General features: G+C 39.6%; 1 pseudogene; it reads right to left on the reverse strand.

Moving 5' to 3' along the window:
- Positions 1-13076: 13076 nt before the first annotated feature.
- LOC109384573 (saccharopine dehydrogenase-like oxidoreductase pseudogene) overlaps positions 13077-26634 on the reverse strand; it is a 24679-nt pseudogene continuing 11121 nt past the window's right edge.

Genomic DNA, 26634 nt, shown 5'->3' on the forward strand with positions numbered 1-26634 from the left:
CAGAAAAACGTTTAATCCATTTGCACACTGCCATTTTCTTCATAGCATTATCCCCATAAACTTGGACTAACATGTCCCTGATTGCACTTCCACTCTTGCCAAGTTTAACAAGAAATTTAATGTTTGTTCGTTGCCCTAATTCAAGCTCAGACTTTCTTGCGACGGCACACAAAAACATGCAACAACAATAATGGACGTCACTCAGCAAGAAACTGCCACACATCGACACGAACACAGCTGTGAGACACTGATATACCAAGGTTATGACACCTTACCGAGCTGTTTGTACAGTGCTGCCAATGTAAGCAAATGGTGGCAAGTTCATGAACTTAATTGTCAGACCTCATACAGCAAATGAAATATTTATTCAAGGAAGTATATTATAACTAAGGAAGAACAGCAAGAATCAATGGAATTTGAATTATAACCATTCCCTCTCCCTGCTCCCAGCTCAGTGTGATAGAAACTCCATTTAGGTAAGTACAGCAAATAGCACAGGGCTCCCTCTTTCTCCAATTCCAAGTCAAGGACTGTGGTATCTTCCCGGGAGGAGCAGGCCTTGAGTACTTCTCATCTTTCCAGGTTCAAGTGGCAGAGGCTAAATCCCAGGAGACTGTAGCCAAGAGGTTGGGAATTCTGGGAATATACTAAATATATACTTTTGTCCTTAGTCCTAGGATGTGGCTTTTTTTTAGGGCATAATTTTCATTCCCAAGGTATAGTCTTTCTGTTGTTTTAAATGAATGCCTGAGGTGCTCAGTGAAATCTCTCTATTCTCGTTGGACTATAACTCCAACATCACCCAGTCCAGTGTAATTTCAGGAACCTGTATTCATCTCCCAGTCCTACAGTAGCCCCTGTCTCCTAGGCCTCATGTCAATTTGAACACATGTACAGCTCAGCTCTATTCCAAGGATCTCTGGGGGAACTCCCATGCAGACTTCGGTCTCTATCACACAACTCCCTTTTCTCTGGTACTCTGCTCCACAAATTCCAATCACTTTAGCTGCCTTGAACTCTGATCTCTATATTCTCAGCCTGGCAAGACCACCATTCTCTACTTCAGCCCGACCTCCCAATGTCAAAGTCGAAAAAATAGCCCTAGGTAGAATGATGAGTAATTTATAAAATGCATATGCATATAAAGCATGATGTCTTAGTATGATGTCTGCCCAGAGTAAATGGGCAATAAATGCTAGGTTTTATCATGAAATCTATATTGATATGACGTTATATATTTATATATATAATATTTTATTTAGGAAAAAGTCTATTATAAAATAGTATATTTAGAATGGTCTCATTTATGGAAAACAAACTTGCATTGGAATAAATCTAAAAGGATATCTACCAAATATCATTACTATCAAATAATATTTTTACCAAACTATATAATTATTGGTACTCTTCAGTTGTTAATAATTGATCCCATTATATTTTTTAGAATAAGCATATGTTACTTTTAAAAAATGAATGATAAAGATAATACCAAAGAGCATCCAAAAGGGTCTGTGTTAAAGGAGAGAGGGGCAAATCCCTCCTCGTGGCCTTGGAAGGAGTGAAATCATTTACGTATTACTGCCATGGGGCCCCTGCTTTTTCAGACCTGTTTGCTGGAGGTTCTGCCTTTTCTGCCCAGTAGCCTCTGAGTGAGGCTGAGTTACTGGCCTGGATCCCTGAAAATATACCACCATAGGAACACTTCTAAATTCTGTGTCAAGTTTAAAAAAAAATAATAATAACCCTGGAAAAAATTTAGTTAAGCTGTCAGCCAGGCTTATATTTTACTTTTAACCATATTTTACTTTTAATCATGTTGTTATATTATGATTAACATAATATACCAAGGATTCAGATACTTTTTACATCCAATACCCTGTTTTATCCTCTGCATATACAAGTGGAGGAGTAGAAGATAATCATGTATCACTATTCCCTTGGTCCTGACTGTTCCGCCTTCAGCTGGATCTCCCTGGATCACTGGCTAAGAAAGCACAACGCCACCAGATTCTAACGATTGTTACCATGTTCATTCAGGAAGTTGAACTGGCCGACCTGGATGGCTAGCGTCTCTCTCCCAAAGACTTGGGCTTTGCTCAATAAGGTTACCTTTCCTCTCAGAGGAATATGTTCTCTGGTTAAAAGTACAGAAATATCTCTACTAGATTAAGGTAAAACATGCATCTGCCTAATTTAATATGTTCTCAAGGGCCCCACTACATGGGCCAATTTAAAAGTAAACAGTGGTCAGTCAACTTGTTCTCTCTCCAGGGAACATAATAATCAATTTAACTGAGAAAAAAATGTTAACCCTGTTTAACCTTCACCTACAAAGACTCCAGACAAATTAAAGGAGAGATGGCACAGAGTTCACTACTACATTAAGTGCCTGCCGATTTCTGAATGTCACAGGTCCACAGGCAAGTACATATTTTCTTGATAGCACTACTACACATGCTCTCACTGTGAAGCGGGAAAAATTTCAAATAGCATTTTACCTGCAATTTAAAAACCTGAAATACTATAAATTCCCCACAAGGAGGCTCCATTATCAAGTACAATTTTCAAAAAGGGAAAAGTATCAACCATTTTAAAAGCAGCACATCATGGTGCTTTAAACTTGCATAGTCTTTAAATGCTTTAGCATTCTTGATTACAGTTTGGTTCTCATTTTCATAGAAAAAGTAATGTATCATCTTAGTGCTATGCAAAGTTAAGGCAAATCTATCACACAGTAAATCCATAATTTAAATTAAGATGAGCACACAGAACAAGACAGAGGTTCTTTTTTGGGGGGGGAGGGGGAGAGGGAGAAGGTGGAAGTTTGATAATTATAATAAAAAGTAATTTCCTTTTGCTTCAGTTATTAAATTTGATCCAAGTGTTGTCACATAGATTCAACTTTGGCTTTATAGTCAAATAAGAAGATTAACCTTTGGTTAAAATTCTTTCCCTTTGTAAGGCAAAACGTTATTACCTGTTTAGTAGCTTTTTGCCTGATCAATAACACACATGGCCATGGCATTGTTTATTGTGACTCTAAAATTAAAGCAGTGAATACTTCTTGTTGAATGATGTAATATCTTAAAATATAGGTAATAATATTTCTAAATGGTCATAAGTTTATTTGAAGCCTTTAAACTGGAAATATAGACTAAATACATAATAAAGAATTTATACAATTAAGATGTTTTTCAACATATGATAATGCTAGATGTATGATGTAGCACTGTTGGATATTAAAACTTTTTCTAAAAAAAAAATAACTTAAATATGGCCAGTGCTATAAGTGTTCAATTAACTTTATGTTCAAATCATTTATTTCATACTCTATGATGTGTGTATAAAATATATCAGGGCATCACGGGATGTGGAGTATAGTGTGGGGAGTGGAGTCAATAGAATTGTAATAGATATGTATGATATGGGGGGGGCAGTGAATTGGGGGAGGGGGTTGTCACTTTGTGAGGGGTAAAAAGTATAACTATTGCATTGTTTTGTATGCCTGAAACTAACAAAAAAAAAAGAAAGAAAAAATATATATCAGGGCAACTGAGAAATAAGGCAAATTTCTTTACATGGAAAATAGAATTAGGTTTGTAATTTGGGAGTTTTAGTCTTCTAAGACTTTATTGCTTAGAGAGTAGGATTTTGACTGTAGCTAAGCATTTATTGAGTGCCTCCATTAGGTTCTTTGCTTATATTATTTCATTTATTTCATATCTGTGGGCTACATATTACTGTGTGTGATCTGTAGATGAAGATACTGAGACTCAAAGAAAACTTGAAGATCACATAGCCAGCTAAACATCAAGTGGCATTGGAAGTGATGGTATTGGAACCCGCAGCAGGGATGGATGGGAGAAGAGGTGGATAACGGAGTTTGGGGAATCTGAGAGTAAGGAGGAGACAGGATGAAATAAAATGAGGACTGAGTTTTATCAGGGAGCTCATAAAATGAGTGATTTATACCCCTTATTATGCCTCTCTTGTCCTCATCAGCTCCTCTGTGGTCAGATGGGTCTCTCTTTTCCCAGTCAGTTGAATTTAAGCATCAATATTATGTTTAAAATGTAAGAGTGCAATTCATTTCCTGTGATCACTTTTTAAAATGTTTACTGGGTGCCCAGGCAACCAGCTCTTGAATGTACAGTCACTTTTCCTAAAGGTCAGGACTGCACCTCACTGGCCCTGCTAGTAGAATAGAAGAGATTTGGTAGCTGTGTCTCAGGGCAGCCTGAGCCAGGTGGTCAGGATTGCAGACTCACTGATGCTCTCTGTGCACCTGGAGGACCCTGGGTCCCTTGAGGACGCCCAGGCTGCCTGAATAACTTCACATAAGAGTCAAGAGTGGATTTTGTTTTAAATCAACAATTGGGATAGATACAGGACAAAAATAATCCAAAATTAAACATAGAATGTTGTATTTAGCATGAAATGGATAACCAGACAGCCTATCGAAAAAAAAAATCAAATACTCTTGTGTACCAAAGCATTTAAGTCGATAACAGAGGTGAACTTGAGGTCAACGCTGTCAAATAAGTTCTAAATAGATTCCAGACTGGTTCTTTGTCTTTGGTGCCAAAAGGACTAATCAACTTTGTGTAGCTACAACTTACTTTAAATTATCAAACCACATGAGTGATACACGAAATATTTATCAACCAGTATGGCATGGACACAGACGCTTGCTATACACGTTTAAATGATTTTTGGTTTTTTTTCAAATGCATCTTGGCTGAATAAATATTTACCCTAACTATGGAGAAACTGGTAGGTAGTTAGCATGGAATGAAAATTTCCCCTTGGTCCATTAAAAATTAAGCGACTCCTTTGGAAGAAAGAGTTGGTATGGGAAAAGGAGAGAGGACATTCCTCCCGAACAGATTCTTCACTTCTGGAGAACTTCCCAACATTTCTGAAATAATGTGTTGGCTTTCTTGTTGTTGAAAAGACGTAGAGGATACAATCTGAAAACAAATGTCAGTTTGTTTAGTATACACTGAAATATCAGTAGTCCCACTGTGAGACACTTGGAGAAAAAGGTCAAAGGGTGGAGACTTCAACTGCTGGCTTCCCCAAATGGGAAAACCTAGCTGTGCTTTTGGACTGCATTGCAAATAACCCCAAGTTCTGCAGGAGGCAGCGTTGCTGTTGTACAACGGGGAAAGAAAGAATAGGCTTGGTTCCATGAGATCTACTGGGCATTTTTTTTGCATTCCGCTGCCTAATTCAACAGGGAAGGAACAAGTGCAGCACCTGGCCCTGAGCAGGGCACAGTGACCAGGGGTTTAGTTTGAATAGTAATGAGGGTCAGGGTCACCTGGCCAGGGAAGCCACCTAGACTAGCAGAAGTCCCAGCCAAGAGTGAGGAGAATTTAGGATGGGCAATGGGGAAGGGGAGATGTTGTGTATTAGCCTGCAGCCCTGAAATCAACTGCAGCCGTGGGGATGATACTTCACCCCACTAACTTTTCTCCTGTAAGGTTCCTGAGGAAAAGAGACCAACCAGAATCCTGAGGAAACTACCCAGATGGAATGAATGGTTTACACAAAACAAGTGAATCCAGGCAATGGAAGGCGTGACCTTTCATGGATGCTGTGATATCTTGTCCACATACGCCTTTCTGGACCAACGCTCATAGCTAATCCCACCCTAAGAATTGCCCTCAGATGAAAGGAATTGCTTCACCCAAGGTTTTGTCCACTCCCCAGGAGCAGCCCATATCCAATGACTAGTCAAGGTGAGGATACAAAAATCCAGTCCTCCTACCTTATTTTGGGGCAGCTCTGAAGGACCATCCCAGCCCCTAAACTCTATGGTATCTGCGGAGGCCTTTCTTGCAGTTACATCATAGTTCACTGGATTTTGCCCAATCCTGCTTCCTTACACCCACACAACCTTTATTCCCGAGACCACTCTGCAGTAAACTCCCTGTATACAATTTTCTTTCCTGGAAAATATGATGTAAGAGAGTTTCCTATTAACTACTTTAAATGTATGTGGAAAAGTGTATGTATGTGACACATTTTATCAAAAATATGCTAGAAATATACTATGCTTGAGCTTATGTTAACTAGTTTGGAAAACCTCAGTAAAACAAATGTAAAGATTTAGCAACAGAATAATATTTGGTAATTAGTTCTAAATCACTGGACAGGCATTCTAAACATGCTATTTTGAAGGCGATGTTTTAGTTTTAAGTAATTAATACATGTTTAGCCAAGCCAAATAAACTGCTTAAGTTCTTTTCATAACATTTGAGGTTAATAAAATAAACACCAATGATGATATGCTTTCACTTTTCCATGTTTTTAATTTATCAACAAAATTTTTAACTAAGGTTTGTAGTCATGAAACACATTTCAAAGCCTAAGGTTTATTATTTTTCAACCTCATGCTTTCAATAGTTTGGTTTAATTTGTTTAATATGACAAGTCTCAGAATTTACTAAAAATTATTATGTTGAAATTTCATTTCTCTAAATGGGAGATTCTACATCAGACATCTTGAAAAGTTCATTACGAGACCCGAGGGATAGTAAATGATAAAGCAAAATTGTAAAAGCTGTTCAGCATCTTTGTTTTTTATCATGGCTTTATTGAGAAATCATTCGCATACCATACTATTCACTCCTTAAAGTGTACAATTCAGCAGGTTTTAGTATGTTCACAGATGTATGCAACCATTACCACATCTGACTTTAGAAATTTTTCATCACCCTAAAACAAATTCCCATACCCACTAGCCGTGTCTCCCTGTCCCCTTCTCCTCCCAGGTCTGGCAACCACTAGACTACTTTCTGTCTCTATGGAGTCTACTGTGGGCATGCCATATAGGTTTACCCATGTTGTAGCATGTATCAGTACTTCATTCTTTTTATTGCTTTCTTCTTTTCATTGCTGAATAATATTCCATTGTATGGGCAGATCACATTTTGTTTATTCATTTATCTGTTAATCAATGCATTGTTTTGGGGTTGTTTCCACTCTTTGGCTACTATGAGTAGTACTGCTATGAACATTGTAAGTTTTGTGTGGACATATGCTTTCATTTCTCTTGGGTATTTACCTTGTAATGAAGTGTCGGGTTATATGGTAACTCTATGTTTAACATTTTGAGGAACTGCCAAACTTTTCCAAAGTTGGCTGCACCACTTTATATTTCCACAAGCAGTGTATGACTGTTCCAGTTTCTCCACATTCACACTAACGCTTGTTATGGATTATTGTTTTGTTTTTAATATTAGCCACTCTAATAGATGTGAAGTGGTATCTCATTGTGATTTTGATTAGCATTTCCCTAATGACTAAATAACTGTCCTGTGAAAAATAGTGAAGAAAAAATGGATATTTAACTCCAGAAAACAGAAAGATTTTTGGCAGGAGAGCCTGATAGCTATCTCTGAGTTTTAGACTAGAGGCAGATGAACAAAGAGTTGACATTAAACAGAGACAGAGTTTAGCTCTGTGTTAAATAGAGGCATATTTAGCTCTACGTAAATGAAATGTTTAATGACTACATTGAGCAGGGAAGGAAAGGTTCCTATTCTGTAGGGATATGCAAGTAGATGCTATAGAAAGATTCTGTAGGGCTGCTCTGATGTACTGTTGTTTGTAAATTTCTGTGGCAAATTATAAAGTATATGGTGATTATTTTTTAAGCCACACGTATGTAAGCTAGGCAAGAACATTGTTTCTAAGCAAGTCATTTACACAATAATAGGTACTCCGGAACACGGTATTGCACCAGTTGGAGCCTGTGGGGTACAGAATACATTGGGACAACAGAACTCTTCAGCAGCTCCTATGTTAGGTGAATCCCACTCCACCTGGATTAATCGTGATAGAAGCCACCGGAAAACCACTTTGCTGACTCCTGAGGATCACATCGTCTCTAAACACTTTCAATCCACTATTTAATAATGTCCTGAATAATCTTTTTAGAGCATGATATCATGTTACAAGATTCACCTTTTTGAAAATCAGAATTTTCACTGTTCTAATACATCTACTATAAATAAGGGGAATAATTTATTTCAATAAAATTAGGCAAGAGAGTAAGCTCTTGCATTATTTTATTTCTCTGTCTTTATTTTCTCCTCTTTTAAATTATCACAAACTTTGTGACTTAAGACAACATACATTGATTGATTCTTCTCTTATAGTTTGGAGTTCAGAAGCCTGAAATGAGTCTTACAGAGCTAAAAATCAAGGTGGCAGCAGGGCTGAATCCTTCTGGAGGCTTCAGAAGAGAATCCACTCCTTGCCTCTTCCAGCTTCTAGCGGCTTCCAGAATTCCTTGGCTTAGTGCTACATCATTCCGATCTCTGCTTCCATCATGACATTGCCTTCTCTCTCTGACTTCTTTCCTCCCTTTTGTAAAGACCCTTGTGATTCCATGAGACCCACCTGCATAATCCAGGATCATCTCCCCACCTCAGAATCCTTCAGTTAATCACATCTGCAAAGTCCCTTTTACCATGATAGGTAACATATGAGGTCAGACAATTAAGTTCACGAACTCATACTATTGTAGAAGAAGTGCTACATATTTCATTGCTGAATATCACTACAGTCAACTTCGAAGTACTCCCCTTGGAAAGCTATGCACTGATGCCAGTGCCCAGTCCACCCTTCGAAGCAATTTTGGAACTCTTTTTCTGGAATGGCCATCAGAGCTGTTGTCGTATTACCCTTGATGTCCTGAATGTCATTTAAATGTCTTCCTTTCAATATTTCCTTTATCTTTGGGTAAAGAAAGAAGTCACTGGGGGCCAGATCAGGTGAGTGGGGAGGGTGATCCAATACAGTGATTTGTTTACCGGCTAAAAACTCCCTCACAGACAGTGCCGTGTGAGCTGGTGCATTATCGTGATGCAAGAGCCATGAATTGTTGGCGAAAAGTTCAGGTCGTCTAGCTTTTTCACGCAGCCTTTTCAGCACTTCCAAATAGTAAACTTGGCTAACTGTTTGTCCAGCTGGTACAAATTTGTAATGAATCATCACTCTGATATCAAAAAAGGTTAGCAACATTGTTGCAATAAGTTCGCAAACTTAATTGTCAGACCTCATATTCATAGGTTCCAGGGATTAGGACATGAACCTCTTAGGGGGATCATAATTCAGCCTACCACAGTATATAATATGTATTTAAAAAATAATATATCCTACATCATTTTTTTTTTAGTTAGGTAGGTACGTGCAACCAACCAACCAGACCACCAATCATCTCTTATTAGTATTATTTATCTCTTGCTTACTTTCATTCCCTAAATTCCTACTCAGTTAAGACAAGAAATGAACTTTAAGAACCAGCAGTCTCATTTCCAGCACTGAATCCTGTGTTGATTCACGGCATCTACTCCAATAAGTGCTTTTGACTCAATTGGAAAGGAGGAAAATTGAGCTTAATAAACTGGTGCCTGACATTTGTCTAAAAGGCCATCACGACCACCTCCAGAGTGATGAATGGATCAGTTCTAAACAGGATAAAGACACGGGCATGTGACATCCAAGTCATAGCTGTATGGGACTACTCAGAACCATAGACACAGTATTTAGAGAAATCAACTTTGTTGATGGTTTTTAAAAATGATTACTAAACTTTTCATTGCAAGAAAATTGCAGATTCCCATGCAGTTGTATGACATAATGGAGAGATCCGTATACTTTTTACCCAGTTTTCCCCCAACAGCAGCATCTTGTAAAACTATAGAACAACATTACCACCAGAAAACTGGTGCTGATACAAACAAGATACAGGACATTTTCATCACCACCAGAATCCTTCATGCTGCTCTTCTGTAGGCATGTCTATTCTCATCCCATCCCTATAAACCCTGGCAACCACTAATCTGTTCTCCCTTTCTATAATTCTGTCAGTTTTAGAGTGTTATATACATAGAATCATACAGTATAGAACCTTCTAGAATTGGCCTTCTTCATTCAGCATAATTACCTGGAGATTGATCTAGTTTGCATATATTAATAATTGGTGGCATTTTATTGCTTAGTACTACTATTCTGTAGTGTGGATGCACATTCATCTGTTGAAAGACATCTTGGCTGTTTCATTTGGGGGCTGTCACAAATAGAACTCATATGAACATTCATGTATAGGCTTTTGCATGAACAAAAGTTGTTATTTCTCTGGGATAAATGCCCAGGAGTATAATTGTTGGGTTGTAGAATAGTTGCATGTTTAGTGTTTTTAAGAAACTGTCATTATTTTGCAGAGTTGCTGCATCATTTTATATTCCCATCAGAATGCATGAGTGATTCTGTGTCTTCCTATACCGGCCAGTATTTGGCATTGTCACTCTTATTTTAGCTATTCTTATTGGTGTGCAGTGATATCTCATTGTGGTTTGAATTTGCATTTGCCTATGGCTAAAGATGATGAACATCTTTGCATGTGCTATTTGCTTATTTCACCTGCTGTCTCCAGGGAACCCGTGGTGTTACTATGAGGAGGACATGACAGCCAAGAGAGCTAGGCTCAGGGCCTGTAACCTCTGTTTCTGCCAAAGCTGCTCCATTATTATTATTTTTTATTTTGCCCACTTTACATATTGAGCTACATAAGATTTCACTTTAACAAGGTTTCCTTTGCTAAAGGGGAAAAAAAAGTATGAAATCAACTTCATCTATTGTTACAGGTTGTTTTGTAGGAAATGCCTCGATGTTTCAAAATCCTAGACAAAAGCTAAATTCAGAATTAGAAATAAATACACTAAAATATATTTATATAAAAATATATTCTAGGGGCAGCCAGTTAGCTCAGGTGGCTAGAGCTCAGGCTCATAGCACCAAGGTTGTTGGTTCGATTCCTATATGGGCCAGTGAGCTGCACCCTCCACAACTAGATTGAAAACAATGACTTGACTTGGAGCTGATGGGTCCTGGGAAAGCACACTGTTCCCCAATAAAATTTTATATATATATATATATATATATATATATATATATATGTATATATATATTCTAAAGCAACTACTTAAGCCAACACATGCTCTTAGTTATTTCTTTACAACGAATGACTTCAGGATGACTCTAACTTTTAAAAATGAAAATTATATCTCTCACTAATTTAAAAATAGCTAAAACATCTCTCATCAATAGTCTGTAACACAGTTTTCTTTCATGCAGGACCCGCACACCAATCATTCTTCTACAGGTCAGGCAGGAGGGGAACTAAGTGTGGAAGAATAAAAGGAAGTAAAGGCTCTCATTAACTTGGTTGTACTACCTTAGAAAGAAACACAATACACTTGTAACATCTAACAATGATGATGAATCCATGCAAAATGCTTGCATACAGTCTGATTTTATGATTCTATAGATTAGTTATTAGAAAATAAACCGTTCCCAGGGAGCATAGTCGTGCTGTAATCTTGTAATCCTTGGGAGGAAAGTTCCCCTAGAGAACCCAGCATTTTTAGCCTTTTCTTCCAATACTCAGGCCCTCTTGCTTTTTCATTAAGTAGAGATGTTTTCTGCACAAGGCTAGAAAACTTGTCACATTAAAAAAAAATCAATAACAAAAACAAACCATGATATCCATACTACACTTTTCCTAGTAATTTTTATAGCCCCGTGGTGGGAATATCAGAGTCAGTACTCCTGGAGGGGAGGAGGGGGGCGTACAGGAGGGCATTATGTAGCCAGGTGGATGCTAGCTTGCCAGTAACTTAGTTTGTCTCAGTGAGGCCATCTGAGGTGACAGCACGGGCTGTGTGAGCCGCATCCTCCCAGAGGACCGAAAGACAGAGGTCACTCCATCCCAGACCCCAGGGAGCAACATGACCTCCCCACCCACTGTGTGAACCAACCAGGGCCCTCCTGCTCATCCATGTGCACGCAAACGGCTCTCTGGAGGAACACAACCACAGCAGAACATTTTTCTCCCATGTTATCATCCATCCCTATTCTTCCTCTGGGAAATCTGTGAAAAGTCAAGGATCCACGGTCTGGTAAAAAGAAAATCCAAACAAAGTACGTTCGTGCTTCTTCATTTTGTACATGTACCTTCCTCCAATACTGTGATCCCCGCAGCTATATGTGAGGGCTTCATACATGGTGGTCAGGAGGCTCCCTGGAGAAGTTCCATGCTATTGGCTTGTGTGTGGTTTTCTTTTTCTCCGTGTGTGGTAGAATGAATTAGTTGGGGTGGGGGGTGTAATCTCTTTTGGAATAATATGTTTTATGGTCCCGTTGGACCTAGGGTTTGAAAGCCCAAGTAAGTGGTTAGAAGGAGTATTTGCATCAAGGTAGAACAGAGGCCTGCTGGCTGACTGGACCCTGGGGAAGAACTTGTGCTACCTCAGCTCACGCTTCATTGGCTCCCCCTCCCCAGACCCACTCGGGACCCCAGCAAAACTGGAAGGCAGAAACAGGGTGCTGGCCAATTTCATCTTTCCCATAAAAAGCTAACGGCATTCCCACCAAACTCACTTTAACACCAGCCAGAGGACCCAGGGCTGGCCAAACATTCACTCTTTTTTCTAGAGCGCGTAGAAGGCCCAAGTGCCTAAGAAAATGTGAGACTTGAGCCCATCCCCAAATAATTATGGAATCAAGGCAATTATATTATAGTATCCATCTGGTCCTGATCCTTCCAAAATAAATGTGGTTGTGAGTTTTAGCAGAAGAGCACTGTTGTTCTAAAGCAGTATACTATCAATCTGTGCCCTGGACTCAAAATAATCTACATGTGCCGACAGCCAGAGAAGTGACACACTTTAAAAAAAAATGATTAAAAGCTGGGGTTGAGCTTTCACAAATATCTCATTTAATTTTCATAACTCATCTATCAGGGAGGTATTCTTCCAAGCTCCAGTTTACATATGTGGGAGCTGAGGGGTGGTAAGGTTAAATTGTTTTCCCAAAGTCACACAGATAGCAAGAAGTGCTGGAAATTGAACCTAGAGTTTGGCCCCAGAGGTCTCACACTTAACCACTCAGCAACACCACCAAGAAGACCCACCACAGAGGCTTACAGGGGCTCATGGGAGACAGACTCCCAGATGGAGGACTGAGACAGAGAGAATTCTCCTAGGAGTCAAAACTTGCATTCAGACCTGAAAGCAGAGAAGAAGTTAGAAAGGTGGAAGAACGGACAGAGGTGGGAAATGGGAAGATAAACCCGGACAGGGAAACGGGATGTACAAATATACAGAGGCAAGGAGGAACGGGGCAAGGTTGACAAAAGCTGAGTGGGGCAGCGTGCTCGGATCATTGCACTTCAGTCAAACTGAACAAGGGGGTTGGGCGCGGAAGTAGACGTAAGAATTAAGACTGGAGAGCTTTCTAAGTCGTGCTAAAGAGGACTGAATTTTGAAGGTTACGTAAGGGAAGCCAGTAAAGGATTTTAAGCAGAGATCAGGGTGACAATATTTGCTTTTCAGAAAGATCACTGTTTGTGTAGGGAATCGCTGGCAGGAAACTAGGGCCCCAGGGTGTGGCCACAGAGTCAAGTGAGGGACCTTGAGGCTGGTTGGGTGACAATCCAGTAAGAAATGACAAGGGTCTAGACTAACAGAGTGGCAATGGGGATGGAGAGGGGGAAATTGACTTGAGAGATGTCAAGGGAAGGGGAAGGACTCTGATGACTGAAGGTGGAGAGTAAGGGACAGCGAGTGTCAATGATGAAATAACATTTATATGTTTCATTCATACATGATGGTGGTATTCATTCAGCTGGGGAAAGCAGGGTGGAAGAAGGGGACAGGGCTGGGAAGGACAAGGAGAAGGAAAAATGAAAGCAATTGGCAACATGTTGATGTTGAAGTAACTATGGGACATTCAAACAAATATTCCAACAGGTGGGTGGCTAAATGAGCCTGGAGCTCAAGAAAGGTGCCTGGGCTTGGGCAATGGGCTTTGGAATCCTCTTGTAGTATTCGAGGTTATGGGGTTGGGCCAATTTTTATCTCTTGATCCAAATTCACCCAATAATCCTCTATTTCAGATGATGGATCTGGGACTCCATAAACCACAATTCTACTTTGCCAGCTGCCTCCTTCTTAGGCTCTGCCAATAGAAGGAGACTGCAGTGCTGGAGAAGGGAGGGGGGTGCGAGTCCCCCTCCAGCCTTGCTTCTTCGCTCCAGACGCTGCAGTTGATTCCAGTAGCAGCTGTTGGGTCTAGTGTGCAATTTTTCTAACATTTGCAGAACCGGCTCCCTCTTACCTCCACTTAGAGCCACCAGCAATACCCAAATATGCCACCTTCCCGAGGTCTGTGTCCCGCCCATGGGAACTCTTATCTAAGTTCTAGTTTTAATAATTCCAACCTCTTCCTTTGTTCCTTCAGCCCTAGAGGTAGAGTTGCTTCCTGTGGGTGCTACTTCTGTCATATCTTCGAGGTCCCTTTTCACCCTTTCAGTCACCTAGCTAAGAACTTTATGCCTAATTAACCATTCTTTGTATCAATTTCTTGAGGTTAAAATAACTGACTATTGTAGGGTGAATATGGACACCCAAGGAAAGTAGCGAGAGTAATAAAGAAGAGAGCTTTGGAAAGAACCCTGAGACCACCTACATTTAAGGGCGATCAGCCCAAGAAGTGAGCCAGGGAGGTGCCAGGAAATCCAGCAGATTCTGTGTCTGCTAAGGAAAAGAATCAATCAAGAAGGAGGGAGAGAACTGTCAGGCCAGAGAGATAATTATTAATGGAACAAGATTCCTGAGACGGTGGTAGGAGTAAACTTGTTCCTTGAAATGAAAGGAAAGGAATGAAGGTGGGTGATGAGTAGATAGACTTTCGAGTGGGGAGGTCATCTACTGAATGTGGAGAAATGATGTGGTCTGAGGGAGGAGAAGGGAAGGGAAGGGAAGGAAGAGGAGAAGGAGGCAGTTTGCAATCACCTCTGAAGAGGATGGAATTGAAGGCTGGCCATGGGCACCCTGTGGGACAGTGCTGAGGGCTGTGGGGAGGGGAACAGCCAGAGAACTTGAATTTGATGGGCCTCCAATCCACATAGCTGAGTGTATTTTTGTTTGTTTTGTACTATTAGGGCATAGCAACCCTTTGTGTGGCATTGAAAAGTAAGACAGTGGGATTCATCCAGGGACGGAGTTTGCCAGGCTCTCAAAAGAAGTGTGGGAATCGGCAGGAGAGGGATTAGCATGGAGGACCTCAGGCGCTGGTTGGCTAGAAAATGAAGCAGAGCTTCTGGGGGGTGATGTACAGAAGCACACAACTCAGTGTGAGCTCATGAGGGTGTGTACAGACAGGGCTTAACTCTGCTCTTTGACTAAAACCATAAAAGGAAATGTTTTCAAATGTGCTTTGGCCAGAGAGGAAAAAAAATCCCCCACAATGACTGGACACTAGTTTTAATCTTAATAAAACATGGTGGCTCATCCTTAGGTTCAACCTAACAAATTATCCTTGTCGAAATGCTTGTAAATCTGCAATATATAAATGCCTTATTTATTCTAGGGAAGGAACCGTTTGGGGGAAACAGTGTGATAAAGAGCTTAGAAAACTTTAGAACTCCTCAAATATGAAGGATCAGGGATATTGTTGTAATGAGGTAGGTCTGCTTTGAATGCTTTTATTACTTTAAATTTTCTTAGGGCTGAGATCAACTCTGATAGGCACTTTAACTAAGGCAAATAATGATGGTAATAAAATATTATGCCACTGCAAAATACACTAAGTGCCCAGGCTTCCAAACTTTTCCAATTATTTTCTTGTAAATGCATTTCTATGGGGGTAGTTTCCCCTTAGGACAGAACATAATTTTAAAAACTTGTATTCACTGCAGCCCTATAAATAACTGTTTCACCTTAATGTTGGCAAGTAGTGATTTATTTTGTAAAATTGTTACTTCACTAAGCATGCTTTACTGTGTATGCACTTCCCTGGGGCACACAAGACTTTTTTTTAGCATATTGTTTGGGGAAGCATGAAAGCTATTAAATTCATAAATTAATTTACACATGAATTCTTAGTTTACTATGATTTGTCACATTTTTTGGTATAAAATGGCTGTTATATTTGCATTATCCATAAGCAAGTAAAATATAAAAACTGTTAGTAATTCTTATGTTTTCAGAATAGAGCTTTCTAGTTGCTAAATATCTTCAAATTTATCTTTTTTCACTTTTGCAATTCTGATTATGAAAAGGCACTTATTAATGTGATATCTAAGACTCACCTTTTCATTGACATGGAATTTATTTTAACCCTTCTCTCATCACAGATTTATCAAAGAAGGGCGTAGGAAAATGAGTTAAGCTGAAATCGAAGTAGTTTTCTTTAATTCAATCATGAAGGCATTTGAAAATAAAATGCATCCAGAAAAAATATATGGAATAGTAAATATAGCATAAAATGGAGAAATGTTAAATGGTTTAAGGGGAGAAGGGGTCCAGTACCATGAATTTTACCTACTCTATCATCTGAAGTGTCAGAATTATAACATCAGGGACTGTGATGGTGAACATTGTAGGAATCATCACAAATCCAACAAAAAAGAAGTTATTTAGTAGAAAAAACACTTGAGTCAGACAAATATAGGTTCAAAGTCTAGCTCAGCCACTTACTAGATTTTGACCTTGGTCAACTTTAACTTTTCTTAGTTACTGTTTCCTTATCTGAAAATTGGAGATAAAGTAATTACCCCTCAAGGGCCTCATGAGGAATGGCTGTGATTACAGGTGTTAATTACTGGCACCTTGGGAGCTAGCACTGAGACCTCCTGCCTTTATGGTCCTTGACTTCTTCTTGCCTCAGGTTCTGACCTCCCCAAAAACCATCTGGGGAGATATCAAGTAAGATTTTGCTAGAACTTAAAGGGCAGATGCCACCAACAGGCCATCGTCCTTTGACTGATTACAGATTTTAAAATGCAGCACTGTTTCTGCTTTGAAGAGCTGATGCAAAATGTGTGATGGAGAAAACAAGTTTGTTTTCGAAGTTATCTCCATTAAAGAAGGAGACAGTAATGGCAGCATAATTGCTATACCAATGCCTTGCCATAGAAGCTCCCAAGCATCATTACTTAATTTGGAAACATGGCTGAAAGGGCAGACTCAAAAGGCAGTTGGAATAATCAAAGAAGTTGGAATGATCAACCCCATTATTTGAAATACACAGGAGCAAATCCTCTTGTCAAAAAAGCCTGCTTGGGGGCCGGCCGAGTGGCTCAGTTGGTTAAGAGCTCGCTCAAGAGTACAAGATCTGAGCAACAGTGGTTCGAGTCCCGGCCTGAGCTGAGCTGCCATTGAGCTGCCAACAGGTGGCAGGATGTCTCAGCTAAAAACAAAACAAAAAGCCTGACTGTCTTACTGAAAGATTGACTTTTGACATTAAATGCCTGGTTTGTGTGGTTTGTACATCTGATGACATAGGCGCTTTATAAAATAACCAGCAGACACAGTTGTTGACCAACTGATTCTTCTTCTGTAAGTCAGAGGTGAGTTATTACCAATTCTTGTTTTGTGCAACAAATTATGTAGGGATGTTGGCAACAAAATGGACTCTTTGCTAAGTCCATGGGAGCAACATGACCAGTTATGTTATCTGCTAGACACTGTCACACTAGTGTCTCACAGGGACTTTGAACTGTGTGTCTTAGCTATGAACCTGGAGTGACCTCATTCGACATTAAAAAGCAGTCGAATTATACGACCCAGTAATTCCACTCCATCTGAAATATATGGAAGCACATGTCCATACAAAAATTTGTGCAGCATTATTCGTAACAGCCAAAAAGTGGAAACAACCAATGTCCATCAACTGATGAATGGGTAGACAAAAGTGGTATATTTACACAATTGAGGATTGTTCAGCAAGAAAAAGGAATGAAATACTGATACATACGACAACATGGGTGAACTATGGAAACATTATGCTAAGTAAAAGAAAGCAGTCATAAAAGACCGTTTATTGTATAATTCCATTTATATGAAATGTCTAGAATTAGACAAACCTAAAGACATAGAAAGTAGATTAGTGGTTGCCTAGAGCTGCAGAGGAAGGAAATGGGGGAAAATGGGGAGTGACTGCTGATGGGTGTGGGGGTCCTGTTTTGGAGTGATGAAAATGCTCAAAAATTGTGGTGATGGTTGCACAATTTGTGAACATATTAAAGCCACTGAATTGTATACTTCAAGTGAGTGAATTGTATGGTATGTGAATTATATAAAGCTGTTATTTTAAAAAGCAGTCAAATGGTATCAAGGATTATTATGGGGTGAAGAGATATGCTAGTCAATGGTACATAAACTGATAAAAATTCTTTTTGAAAGAGAAAATTCGATATTTGAATAGGTACCTACCAAACTTTCTCTTTCTCAGAACAGATTATAAGCAAGCAGAAGAGATGAAAAGAAAAACATATTTGGTTCTTTGCTCAGTCCCCTGGGACACTGTACTTAAATCAAAGATTATGCTTTGGTTTAGATCAGTCAGAAAATACTTTTTAAAAATAGTTTTACTCTTCTGTATCTCAAAAAGGCAAAAATGAATATTTTATCATTTGGATAATGGGGAACTTTTATTTTTAGCTTCAATATTAATTTTGGAAGGCACTTAAGACAAATGAGCATTTTTACCCAGCTAGATATATGTGTTTTAACACAAACGGGTTTAAACTTATCTAAGCCCATTTAACAACTGAGCTGTACATGGAGACTATAACAAAAAAAGCAGCTGTAGTGTTAATGGCTGTTATGTACTCCCGGCCATCTGGGACTTGACAGAACACTGGGCCACAGAAACCAGCTAAGTGAATAACATGGGAAACAGCCTATCAATAGGAAGAATATCAGTTATTTGCCAAAACACACAGATTTTTTGGTTTGACCACACAGAGAGGAGTCGGAACGCTATCAGGATTTCTGACAAACTGTATGAACCTTGGACACAAAGACAGTAATAAAGATATTATGTTCTCCTGAGCAGATGGTAGGGGCTAGCTTACACCACGTCTCTTACTTTGGTGACTTTCCAGCTCTACAGAAGTGGAAAGTGGGGCCTGGGAATATTGCTTCCCTGAGAGTGAGATGGACTTTGGCTCTTGAGCTGGGGTCAAAGCACAGGAATGGGGTTGGCTGGTTTGGGTTGACGGGGACCAGCCACATGCTTCAGAGATTCTATAAGAGTCTGGGAGCCTGGAGACCCCTTCTGACCAATGTGCACGCAGCAGAGCGGATTTGTTCTGCTCTGCCGTCCTGAGGGTGATGCATGTGGCCTGCGAGCTTCTCATAACAACCTATGCTCCAGTCCCACTGACGTTCTCATCATTTCCAAACATACTTCGCTTGATAGGCCTATGTTTCTGGCACATACTATTCCTTTTAGTCAGAATTTCCCTCTTCTTCATCTGGAAGCCTCCTACTCATCCTTTCAAACTCACCTTTTCTGTGAAGCCTCCCCAGCTCCCTCGGGCAAAATTAGTCATTTCCACTTCTGTCCTCCTAAAGCTGTCTCCATCATAGTCCTTAAACGATCCTTCCTCCCAGACAGTGTCTCAAATATAAGAATTATATCAATATTTTAAAAATCTCTATTACTTAGCAAGTCTGGCATATAGTAAGTACTTCATAAATGTTTGTTGAATTCTGCTAGATAGAGATCCTGATAGGTGGCCTGAGAATAGCAAGATAAGTAAGCCAGTAACCTGGCCTAGAAGGAGCAATGAGAGAAAGAGAGAGAGAGAGAGAGAGGAGAGAGAGAGAGAGAGAGAGAGAGAGAGAGAGAGTTTTGTTATTATTAATTAGCAGATTATTAAACTGAATAGCCAAAGTCAAAAGATTGACTGTCTTTAATGGGGGTACTCCAGGCACCGAGGGGAGAGAAGTTTGTTTAAATTGTTCAAATCATAATATAATGGGCGTATTAGTTCACTAGGGCTGCCGTAACAAAGTACTACAGACTGGGTGGCTTGAACAATTATATTCTCATGATTCTGGAGGCTAAAAGTCTGAGATCCAGGTGTTGGCAGGGTTGGTTTCACTGTGAGACCGTTTCCTAGCTTCTAGGCATCTGTCTTCTCCCTTTGTCTTCACATGGTCTTTACTCAGCGTGGTTCTGTGTCCTAATCCCCTCTTCATAGAAAGACACTAATCATATTGGATTAGGGCCCACCCTAGTGACCTCATTTAACCTTAATCACCTCTTTAAAGGCTTTATCTCCAAGTACAGCCAAATTCTGAGGTACTGGGGTTAAGACTTCACCATGTGAATTTTGAAAGGATGCAATTCAATCTGTAACAGCAGGTAACTACCTACTTTGCCTGTGAGGTTAAGGCTTGCTTTATACATCAGTTCTGCAAACTCTTTTTACCTTCCTTGTACTTGACCTCCAGATCTAATCAATGTTGACAGAGCCCCTTTAAGCGCACATTGAAACGGTAATTGGAACTGTCAATGTGGAGCCTGGATGCTAAAACTGATAATCTTCTTGCTCGTCTCAATACTGCACATGAAGGGGAGACAAACCTGGGGACCCTTTCACAGGATGTCAAAAGATGCATGGTTCCTGACTCTGCACGCTGCAGCCTGTATTTCCCAGGCTGCTTTTATACTACAAATGAATGTGCCATCAAAAGTTTATGCCTACAAAAGTCATACATATTCCATTGGATGAAATCTTTAATAATAATAAATAAAAAAGGTCTATGCCAACATTTGCCATCATTGCTCTCTCGTTAGCACCACCCAGCATTAACCCAGATTAGAGCTTGTGCATGAGTTTGGCTAGGGAAGGTAACCAGCCAAGGTCTCCGTACCATCCTGATGAACTAGAATTGTTACAGCTGAAGACACCCATCCCCAGGGCTGGACTGGAAGCTAGGCCAGTCTTAGCTAGCTCTGAGAGCAGATGTTCATTTCAAAATAGACCCAAAAAGTCATTATAATATTGTGAAACTGTTCAGAATGGATTCCCCTTGGAAAGAGCAATACAGGAGTAATTTCCTGAGATAAAATAAGCTTGGGTTTATAGGGCTGGCACTCCAGAGATGTTCTGCAAGACAGTCTTTAGTTTAATATTTCTCCAAGTGAGGTCCTAGACTGCCTATGTTGGACTCACATGGGTTCTTTATAAAAATGGAAGTTCCTATGCCTAGCTAATGCTGACTGAATTAGGATGTCTATGTGGATCTAGGAGTCTGAGTTTTAACCCCTGCCTTGTGTACTTCTTATCCAAGCTAACATGTGCCAACCACCGACCGAGTAACTGCCTGGCAATGTAGGAGACGCACAGCGGGACTGTGGCCCGCTGACCCACTCAGCCCTCTCATGGGTCTGGTTCACTGAGGCTCAGAGAGACTAAGATAGTCGCCGATCCAGCTCTTGATTCACAATCCAGGGCTCTGCCCACAACTCCGATTTAGTTCTCTTTCCTATCCCTTTGCTCTTTGAAGTCACAGCTTGAATCATCCCTAATTAAAAAAAAAAAGTGCCTAAAAGTTTTCTAATCCTGGTATTACTCAATGCTGATGACAGTGTGGTTAGTAGAAGGGAACTCTCACACCCAGCTGCTGGAAATGTAAACTGGTACAGTCCTTTCCAGAGGGCATTTTGGGAATCTGTAGTGAGACACTATGAATTCTATTTCCAGAAATGAACCCTAAGGGAAACATGATTCTGTCAAAGACTTATATTCAAAATATTCATCAGAGCCTTGTTTATAATAAGTGATAGTCAACAGATAGGAAACTTGTCAAATCCATAAAATTAAAATATTAAGTAGTCGTTAAAAATTCTGTTGTCACACAATACCTAACAGGTGGGAAAATACATTTTATTACATTTCTTAAAAAGTAAGGTGGAAATCTCTCTATCTAATAATTCTAGTCCTCCCCCCTGCACCCCAACCCCACACACAGATACATTTCTGTATCTCTGTCTGAAGAGAAATCTATGTAGCTGTTAAAAATGATTATGTTTAGGTCAGGGGTTTCCAGAGGGAGAGAAAAAAAACAGGAACCCTGAGAATGACAGCACCCAAATCTTCAGTAAACTGTCATTAATCTATTGAGCCTTCCTCTTCACTTGAGCTGAAATCAGCCAGCTTGAGCAAATAGAAGTTTGGAGTTGGGGTGGAGGTGGAAGCAGCAATTAAAAACCAAAGCATAATGGCTCTCAGCCTTCAGTGTGTAAAGGGATCCCCTTGGGGACCTGGTTAAAATGTGGATTCCTTGGCCCCACTTCCAGAAATTTCAATGTAAGAGGTGGGGTTTAGTAATCTTCATTTTAATCAGCCCTTGATGTAATTTCACTGCAGGTGACCTGAGGGTAGCAGCCCCTGGGGGAAGTGAAAGCCAGGGGGAGAGCCTCAGGGGAGACTGAGGGAAGCAAAGGGCCCTGGGAAGCTGGGTGAGCAGCAAAGAAAGACATGTCAAAGTTTAACATTGGTCCTTTCTTTTCCATATAAACTAGGACTATTTACTAGCATACTAGGATTATTAGAATAGTCTGAAAGTCCTTTGTAGACTAAAGTTGAGGACATGGCTATCATTTTAAACACAATTTCCAGTGAAAAATATGTTTCAAGTTAAAAACTAATTACCATCTGAACGTTTGGAATTCAACTGGTTCCTATCCTGACTAACTATGTTACAACCCCATGTCATCAGCCTCCAGACTAGAATGGAAAACCAAGCAACCTTGATATAAGTATTTAGATGCCCTTCAGTTTTTCACATTGATTTTAGCTCATTTAACAAAATAGCAAGAAGATAAACCTATTTTTGAGGGAGAAAAAAGGACAGATATGCACTGTTAAGTATAAGATTACATTCAATTTCAAACCAAAAAGCTACAAGTCAGATTTGAGCCTCTATTTTTTTTTTTTTTCACAAAGATCTTTGCATTCCCACCTTTTTGGAGAGGGATAGTATGAGGAATAGGGAATGTAACTTGAAAGTTCTGGTCTGCTTCTTTAGATTTAGTTTGAATTCAGAATAGTCCTGTAATATTTTATAAATTTCAAGTTCAATAAGTCTAAAGAATAAATTATTGAACAAATTTCTTTTAACAGGCATGGAGTAGAAAAATAATAAAAACTTACAGAGCTGAATATGTTACACAAACAAATGTGCCATTGTACATGTACAATTTGGCGATAATAATACATTGTTTAAAGGGAAGTTCAGATGTGCTTTGGAACCAGGTTTGAAAAAGTTGTCACCAGGAGGTGAGCTGGGCTGCCAGTTGTTTCCCATCTGTCTCAACTGAGTACATATAGTGTGAGATTAAAGGGGTTCCTAAAGAGCCACCCTCTCCCCACATTTGAATTTATTTGCAAAATACATGAATATAGCAGCCAAAATAAAAGGCCCCAAGAGCAGCACTATATGGTCCCAGTTTGAGCTACAACGGACTGAAGGTACTCGAACGAAATTAGTGATGCTTCAAACTTTAATAACAAAATCTTTGTTAATAACAAGCAGAGCCCGTTGGCAGAAGCGGAAGTGGAGACCTGGTACTTTGCTTGTCTGACCTCTCTGTCCCTTGAAAACTCCCAAATTAGACCTTTGTGTCAATTAGGACTCTTCAGTTCCAAACAATAGAATCTGACTTTGGCCAGTTTTCAGAATTGCTGGGAAAGCTGAAGAACTAAGCTTCAGAAAGGACTGGAACCAGGGAAGCTCCTGAGTTCTGGGAGGCAAGAACTGTGTCTCTTCAGGGGTTGTCATTGGAACCAGGCCTGGTATTCCTCAGCTCCGGTTGCCTTGTTTGGGTCATATGTTCATCCCCTGATCTGGGGAGTGGGAACATTTTGAGTGACCATGAGGCAGGAAACTAAAACGTGTTCACTATAGTCTTTCGGGTCCCCTCTAGCCCCATGATTCATGGCTACTGTTCCATTATTAGAAAATTCTCCCCTTGCAAGTGTGAATCAAAATGACCTCAGAGAGCTAGCCACAGGCTGTGTTCTAATTTCAAGTTTTAATCTCAGAGAATAGCAGTGTCAACACAGAAGTGAAAAGAAAGGGGGGGGGGCGGGGAGAATAATGACGGTGTGTTTTGTAATTCTTATTTTGTTGAATTTTTTTAAGGGATCAGACTTTTGGTCAGATTATGGTAGAATTTTGTATGACCCTTGGTAAATTTCTTAATTTTCCTGAGCCTCAGTTTCCTCACCTGTAAAATATAAGTCACTTTTTTTTTTATTGGGTTCTTTTATGGAAAATGCTTATTACAGTGCCTGGCCTTAATATTATTATTAGTAGCATTATTAGTATTATTAGTATTATTAGTATTCCATAGGGGAATTTCCTCTCATGTGTTAATCATGGAAATTTGTATGGTTATATTTTAATGAGCTCACTTTCATAAATATATTAAAGCTTGGAGACATGGTGAACAGATAGATATTCTTGGATTCTCAACAACCAAGCCCAAGGGACTAATAAAATGAATGGTGGCAATTCACCAAAGCTGCAGATTTGTGTTCCGTGAACACAGAGACATTTCATAAGGATTGTGTCCACATACATAGCTGATGTTTATATTTGATAGCAACTGAGGCAACACTGTAGGAAGAATATTACAAATGCTCACTATGAAGATTTACCCTGGCTTTTCCTGAAAAAGTTTCCTTTGCAGTGAGTTCCACATAATGTCGTGAGTACCATATTTTTGTAGAATTTTGATATACAATCAAAATCTGTACATCCTCTGTCATTTGGCAAACTTGAGCGGTTGCTATGACTCTTTGGCACATCATCGTGATGACTCAGGTACAAATGAGTTTCAGGCCAAAAGTGTGTATTGGGGCTTATGAAAACACATGCTTCCGGAAAGCCACTCACTAAAGTCGGAGTTTAAAACAAAGAGGGACTCAAGTCTGGGGAGAGAATTTCACTCGCTTAGTTCATCACAAGCACCTTATTAGAAATGGGAAAGGAGGAAAGGAACTGTTTCCAACGCAGATTTACAAATTATCCCGGTGTGACCAGAATTACATCTGAGAGGGAAAGCTTCCTGACCCTTTGTCAAACACACTTCCTTCCTCTGGAGATTGTGAGTTGGGACGTTTAGCTTTTCCTCCCTGAAACAAATGCCAGTGTTCAAAAACTCAGCATCAATCCTCCAGGATTCCCCCATCTTATTATTCTAAAACTGATGAACCAAAAGCCTTTGTTGACCCCCTACCTACCTCTTTAATAATCACCATGCTGCCTACTTGAGCTCTCAGGAGAAAAGGGTGATTCACACTTCTAGACTCTACTTTGGAGAGACATGTAGACACATGAACTACTAAACCCAAGTGGAAATCAGTATGAAATGAAACCTAATTTCTGTGGCTCACAGGTCCAGTGGGGATGGACAGCTTTGTGAAGTTGGCTGCACACTTGGCAAAACCCCTTGTTCACAGCTGGAGGAGATTTCAATCAGCAAGCTTAACGGTGCCCAACGGAACAGTGTCCAAATTTGTCACTAGACCATGCTTGAAGGCAATTTGTTGAAATCATTTCGGATGCAGGAAATCCTGTGTTTACTACCTAGGAAATATTACATAAAGATTTGGAGTTTTTTCCCCTTATAATGCCTCTTTCAAACTGAAATTTGGCAACAGAGCCACTGCTGATAAGAAGAATGCTGCTCAGGAAATGACAATACAGTGGTAGCCCACCATATGCAATAGGGCTTTTTTCTTTTGTTCCCATCCTGGTTCTCAAAGTTAGTTGATAGAATCTCTTCCAGTTAGGGAGTCCAGTCACTCACAGGTTTATGTCTCCAGTACTGAAGCCTTTAGGGAGGCACTGCTATCTCCCTGATAATGTCTAAAAGGACAATGAGAGAAATGCCTTGAAGCCACTTGACTCATCTGTAAAGATGCAGAGGATAATGTATAAGAGAGACAATGAGATTCTTGAGGTTTCAGCTAATCTAACTAAATCAACTAAGTGGACATAAAGTATAGGTCTTTCTTAAAGTCACCACCTTACACAATAATGTCTATACTTGTAACTCAAGAGCTTCCTTATAGTTGAAAGAACAGGAGCTGTAGACAAAATCTGAATGACATTACACAGCATGACAGAGATGTGTGGTAATATATTTAAAAGGAAAAGACATCAATAACAGATACTGATGAGCACCTAGAAGAAGGGTGACCAGATGTAGAGTGTAGTTAGAATGTATTCGGCACTGTCCAAGAACCAAAGTTCCTGGTGCAGTATAATCTCATTGGCAAGCCTATAACTAGAATGGGAAAGGGTTCCTCCTTTAAATTAACTTAGCTGTGAGATATTCCTTTAGATTATTTACTTTTACCTTTTTTTTAAATTGTTTTCTCATTTTTAAGTTAAAAATTTAGTTTATTTTTAATCATTTCTCTTTTTAAAAATGAAGGTATTAACAAACGTACCTTTGCCTTTGAGGACAGTTTTGTCTGTATTCTGTGTGTAGTGGCTGCTTTTTATATGTAATGATGTTATATTCATTATTTTATAAATTAGGGTTGCCAAGTTTAGCAAATAAAAATATAAGATCTCTAGTTACATTTTAATTACAGATGAATAAGAGATAAAATTTTAGTGTAAGTACTCCTATGTCCCAAATAGTGCATGGGACATACTTATATTCAAAATTATTTATTATCTGAAATTATAATTTAACTGGGTGTCCTGTATTTTATATGGCAGTCCTATTAGATTGGGT

This window comes from Hipposideros armiger, unplaced genomic scaffold (assembly GCF_001890085.2).
Source record: "Hipposideros armiger isolate ML-2016 unplaced genomic scaffold, ASM189008v1 scaffold_5, whole genome shotgun sequence".
NCBI lineage: Eukaryota > Metazoa > Chordata > Mammalia > Chiroptera > Hipposideridae > Hipposideros > Hipposideros armiger.